Below are 6229 nucleotides of genomic sequence, written 5' to 3' on the forward strand. Positions count from 1 at the left end.
TCAAACTTAGGCATTTTGAATTTTTCCGGCAATTTGACATTGGAATAAATAGAGAGGTCCGTCAAAGTAGGATCTTGGAGGCCTTGTAGTTGTTTTAGCCTCTCCTCAAGCTTTTCGAGGCGTTTGCCATGCTCAGTTTTAGACAAATTACTTGGTTTCGTTTTCTCAATCGCGGTTTGGTGTGGATCATCCTTTAATTCAGGCATACTATTGTTGGTATCTCCACCTTGATCACCCCTAGTAGATGATTGTGGCAAAAATACCTCAATTGGGGCTGGGGTAGGAGTGAGCTTTCCTTGGATGGAGTCTATCTGCTTTGAGAGTTGTTGAAGCACCTTAAAGACTTGCTTCATTTCACTTTCCACGATTGCAATACGGCTTGGTACATTCTCTTATGCCATTCTAGCTTTTGGATTTGGGGAATGTGACTATGTTGTGATTACCTGGCCATGAATAAACAAGCATGTGTAAATACATGGCATGAGTAGGGAGTCAGTCCATGATGACAACCTAATCCTACCCTTGTGCTTATTTATGAAAAGTTTATACATGAAGATGATTTCCTAAACAGGGATTGAAAGACATGCAACATATTAGCATGGACTAGAAAGATATTTAATTTAAAAGGCGGAGAAAGCATGGATTTCAACAAATTTTGAAAAAAACCTTATATTCCTTTTTGAAGCAAACAAAAATTTCCCAAAAAGGAACTTTGTAACATGCTTCAAGAAATAAAAACACCAATTGAAAGTAATTTTTTTTTTTTAACTTTATGACAATTACTTCCAAGTTTAAATGACCATGATATTAAGTCTTAGACTAATCATGGACCGCTCAAGTAAATTGCAAAGTACATGAAAAAAACTTATATCATGCAAGAAAATTGATGACAATCACATAGACATGCGCATGATATGTGTGGCTCGATTTCTAACTAAGAAGGTTTGTTGAAATGAAAAGGATATCCGCCCGTCGCAGTCTCGCGTTAGCATTATACCCTTCTAACCTCGGCTAAGAAATTCGGAGAAAAGAAAGGCAACCTCTACGTCGCAGTCTCACGTTCGAGGTCGTATCTTTCTTAACACCATCCTAGATATCCTATGGTGGCCTAGGTTCGGCGGCTGGGTTGTGTGTGCCACGTGTAGTGCTTCAACATTTAAAGCATGCATAGCAATTTATAATCACAAAACAATCCAAAATTAAAATAAACCTTTAAGGTACTAACCTACATAAAAAAAAAAAGAACAAAAACAAGTTAGTAAAGTTCTTAAACAAGATAAAACGGCCTAAGTCCTCAAATCTCCCCAACAGAGTCGTCAAGCTGTCGCGACCTCTTTTTTTTCGGCGCTTGCGATCGGATACAAGCGCCTAAGGAGGCTAATGGCTTGGCTGAATTTATTAAGCCCAGACTCTCCCAAGTCCACCAATTCATGACTTAATGGTCGATTTTTTTTAACTTGTAAATAAATTTTTAAAATGGAGTCGCCACTAATCGATTTGAGGTGGGTCGATTAGAAACCCAAGCGAACTATTGGGAGAAATACTCCCTCCTGCACAACCAGAGAAATTAGGATCGGGGACTTGATTACACTAGTTAATCATTAATGCCATTTCGGTACCTAATCTTGTTTAAACCCTAAGGCTTTTGGATTTTTAGGGTTTTCCATGCATTTGATGGGGAGGAAAAACATTTTTGGGTCTTTTCCTATTTTTGGACATAAAAGGGATTTTTTTTTTTGGATTTTTTGTATTTTTCAGAAAATACAAGTCTTTTTGGCATTTTATGAATTTTTTGGTTTTTCATGAATTTTTGGCTTTTTTTTTTGGATTTTTGGCATTTTTGGAAAATATGAAATTTTTTTATTTTTTGATATTTTGGAAAATTAAATATTTTTATCATTTTTGTATTATTTTTCAATATTCTGAAATTAAAATATTTTTAAAATATTTTTCGAAAATAAATTATATTTTTGGATTTTTTTGAAAATAAATTATTTATTTATTTAAAATATTATTTAAAATAAAATTTAAAAAGCCGAATCAGGTCGGATATGCGGGTTGGGTCCGACCCCAGTCGGATCTGTAGTTGCGGGCCCGACTCGGATTTTTTTTGTCGTTTTTTTTTTTTTATTGAAAGGCGTCGTGGCCGAGTGTTTGGAGACGCTCAGCCTGGCCCGATGACCTACTCCGATAACTCGCTCCACAACCTGGCTCCTTTGCGAAAAGCCTACCCAAATCCGACCCGAATCGCGACCCGGTTCCTGTTGTGCCCAAATTGCAAACCCTACCCAGTTTTCCGGGTCCGGATCCACTTTGCAACCCGGAAAATCGCAAACCACGGGGTTTGCGAATCCACGCGCCAAGGATAGGAACAAAGGCGTTTGGTGGCGACAGCGACTACGGTAGTGACGGCGACGACAAAGGCGACTACGGCGGTGACGGCGATGACGAAGGCAACAACGGCGATGGCGACGGCGGCTAAGTCAACGGGAAACGGCTATGATGAACGGCAACGGTAACGGCAACGTTTTTTTTTTTTTTACCTTCTCTCGAACGGGGACGGCGACGGCAACGATGCCAGATCGAAGGCAACAGCGGCGGAGGCGTTCGACGGCAACGAGGGTGAGGACAGACTGGTGACAACCATGGCGAACAACGACGGCGGGGCTCGAGATGGCGGTGCGAGGCTCCGCTACGGTGACAACGAGACGGTGGCATGGCAGGTTTTTGCACAGCAGCGGCGTCGGGGGGTGGTGTCGGCGCCGTGGAGGGGCTCGATCACCCTAGATCTAGCGACGCAGCTCTCGGCCAAACCTTCCTCAGCCTTGGTTCTCTCTCACTCCGGCCAAATCCGAGCCTCCACCGGCCAGATCTGACCTCCTCGAACTCGCTTGCCGCCGGCCTCCTCCGAAGTCTCTCAGTGGGAGGTTAGCTGAGCTCGCAACCCGACCTCTCTCACTTACTCTTCGATTCCTCCCCCGAAGTCTCTCAGTGGGAAGATCTCGGAGCTCGCTTTGTCCCCGATGGAGCTTGTTGCCTGCTATTTATAGGCGAGGGGGCGACTGGTCGACGAAGCTTTGACCGTCGATCTTTGCGCACCGAACGGTCCTCCTCGGCTAAACCGGCATCCCATCCGAGCTTATCCAGCGAAGCATGCTCGGCATTGATGGCGCCTGAGGTCTTATCCTCTCCGGCCGACGTCGGCCGTAGGCCGTCCTTCGCGCGTCGGCCTCCCTTGCGCGCGTGAGTTGCAGCTGCGAAGGAAAGGGAAGGAGGAAGAAGAAGAGAGGAAGGGGCTAGGCCGGGGGTGAAGAAGGAGGAGAATGGGCTGGGCTTTTGCTTTGCTTTTTTTTTTTTTTTTTTTTTTGCTTGTTTGCTTTGTTTTGCTTTGTTTTGCTTTGTCTTTTGTTTATTATTATCAAAAAGACAAAATAAATAAAAACTTAATTAATAAGATAAACCTAATTAAACATGAGGCGTCAACAACGTGCATATGACATTTTTTCTTTTTCCTAAAAGGATGCATTTTATCCTAAATAATAAAACTAATTTAACCTATGACATTTTTTGTATTTTTTTTTTCATGAAATTCGAAATTTGGTGAAATGTGAAAATTACCTAATTAGATTAAGATCCTATTTAATTTATATTAGGAATTAGGTTGAGACAAATCCTTATTTAAACTAAAACATTATCTTAACCTAAATAATCCTAAAATGCAATATATCTAAAAAAAAAAAAATACCTAAACTTATAACAAATTAAAAAAAAAATTATCTAAAATTAAACTAAGTGCAATTTAACCCTAATATGCAATGACGTACAAAATATGCCCTAATTCTACATGACATATGCATGATGATTTTTTTTGTTTTTGTTTAATTTCGAAATTAATAATTGCCAAATAATTAAACATGCAATCCAAATTAAAAATCTAGCAACATAAATTGATTGATTTGATTTTTTTGATTTTTGATTTTAAAATTCAAAATAAAATTCCTATTCTAAATATGTAAACCCTAAAACATGCAATATTATAAGTCAAACACATTTCAAGATAAATAAAGCAATCAAGACCATCCAAAATTACCAAAAAATATCACACATCGTATAGATCAAGAGATGGTATTTCGCTAGTAAAATCGATAAATTGATCTTAAGCCTTAAAGATCAAAATATCAATTTTATTCCCACTTGATTAATTATTTCATCTAAAGGCTTATAGATGAAATAAAAAAACCCAGATGCGGTTTCGAATCAAGTGATATGTTGAATTTCCAATCATATAATAAAGACTAATTATACTAAAAAACATGATAAAAGTAAAATAAAATAAACTAAGAAAACTACCTAATGTGTTTTTCTTTTTCTTTTTCAAAATTGGTTTTGGCAGCCGTGGTGGTGCTCGCAACACTGTCTCAATAGAGTTCGTCACGAATGCTTGCGGTGGATGGCAGCAAGCTATCGTTGGCGCCGAAAAGACACTCGGGTGCCCTGCAAAGAAAACAAAAAAAAGATCCGTCGTCGTGGATGGGCTCCTAATAGTCCTTGGCTTGGTGTTGTCTGTTCTCCCTGGTGATCGGCAAGGTGGCTGGCAATGGCAAGCAAGGGACCAAGGGTTGTGAGCGGCTCTCAGTTTTCGATGGTGGGTGGAGGAGATCACCGTTGACTTCTCAATTTGGTGATCAACGACCAATTCTCCAAGGCTTGTTGTCGTGGAATGGTCATGGTTGGGAGCTGTAACAAGAGCGTGGCAACAGATTCTCGGAGCATGCTCAATTAGGCATAGTGTGGAGCTGTTCTCGTCAAAGCACGCGTGGTAGCTGCTTGCTGGTCATCGTCTCGTGACTGGGTGTGGGGAGCAGCGATAGATTGGCAGCTCATCGTCTCAGCCCTGCAAGCTTCAGATCGTCATTGGGCTGAGCAGGGGACGGCGGGCTTGAGGTGGTGATGCGCGAGCAGGTGTGACCACAAAAGCTTGGCTGTGGCAGCACGGTGGTCATTAGGTTCTCGACCAATGGGCTTGGCTGAGGGACGCTACTAGAGATTCCTGCAAGTCACCTCGGTAGAGGTGTCGAGATCATCGTGGTGTGTATTCTCGGTAAGATGAAGTCTAGGAGATGAGAAGATGGAATCGTCATAGTGAACCAAGTGGGAACGTGATCATCATCTTCAAAGTGTGGATTCTCCTCCAGCAGTATATGAGCCCCTTTTGACGTAAGCGAGTTTTCTCCTTGCACCTTCGGAACCTCGAGAAGAAAGAATAGAAAACTCTCTCTTTTTGTGGCCGTATCAATATGTGTGGCCGTGTATTCAATGTGTGCCTCCTGAAACCTTACGCAAACAACTTATTTATAGGACGAGGATTAGGGTTTTAATTTTTTCCAAATTCATATCCATAAAGATTCTTTTTCAAAACCCAATATTTGCTTTCCACATCTGCCCTATCAAATCCTGAAAAATTTCAAATTCCTATTTTCACGAGATTTAAAAAAAAAACGGGTCTGAGCCAATTTGCTCACTTCGTGAGCTTAGTCTGACTTGTCAATTTAAAGCTCAGAACCACTAATTCAAACACATCCGCCACCGGTCCAATAAACGCAAAAAATGCAAATGCACCTAAATCTATATGCTAACTAATATTTTTTTAGGGGTTAAAATTAATCCCTAATTTTTTTAATGCGATAAATGAATAAACGGATTGCCAAAATTTAGGTGTCAGTAATAAGATTTGTGAAATCATTTGTGAGATTAAGATATAGTTTGTGAAGCATTATGGGGCTAAACACAATGTGAGTCATTGAGTGTAATTAGAAACTGGGAAATGTTCAAAGTGTTTAAGTAATTTGAGTGTTATTATAATATTTTATTTTTTGCTGGATTTATAATGGTATATTGAGCTGCTCTTCTGATGGACATCATTATACCGACCGAGCAACATACCTCAAGTATCTGACTTATTATCTTGTTTTGTTTATTTAATTATTCGAACGCTTATTATCTTGTTTTGTTTATTTAATTATTCGAACGCTACTGTCCTGTGAAATGGACTAAACGAAAGGATGCTCAAACTTGGACAAAATTTATGAAAATGAAAATATTAGACTTATATCCAACCATCGCGCGCTAGCACTGCCTACGTGAATTATGAGAATACAACATGCAAAAATGAAATTTCTGAGGAGAAAAAGAATGGAGCTCTAGCAAGCCCTCCTTTTGTGCTGGATAT

Source organism: Eucalyptus grandis, chromosome 2, assembly GCF_016545825.1.
Source record: "Eucalyptus grandis isolate ANBG69807.140 chromosome 2, ASM1654582v1, whole genome shotgun sequence".
In the NCBI taxonomy this organism is placed as follows: Eukaryota; Viridiplantae; Streptophyta; class Magnoliopsida; order Myrtales; family Myrtaceae; genus Eucalyptus; species Eucalyptus grandis.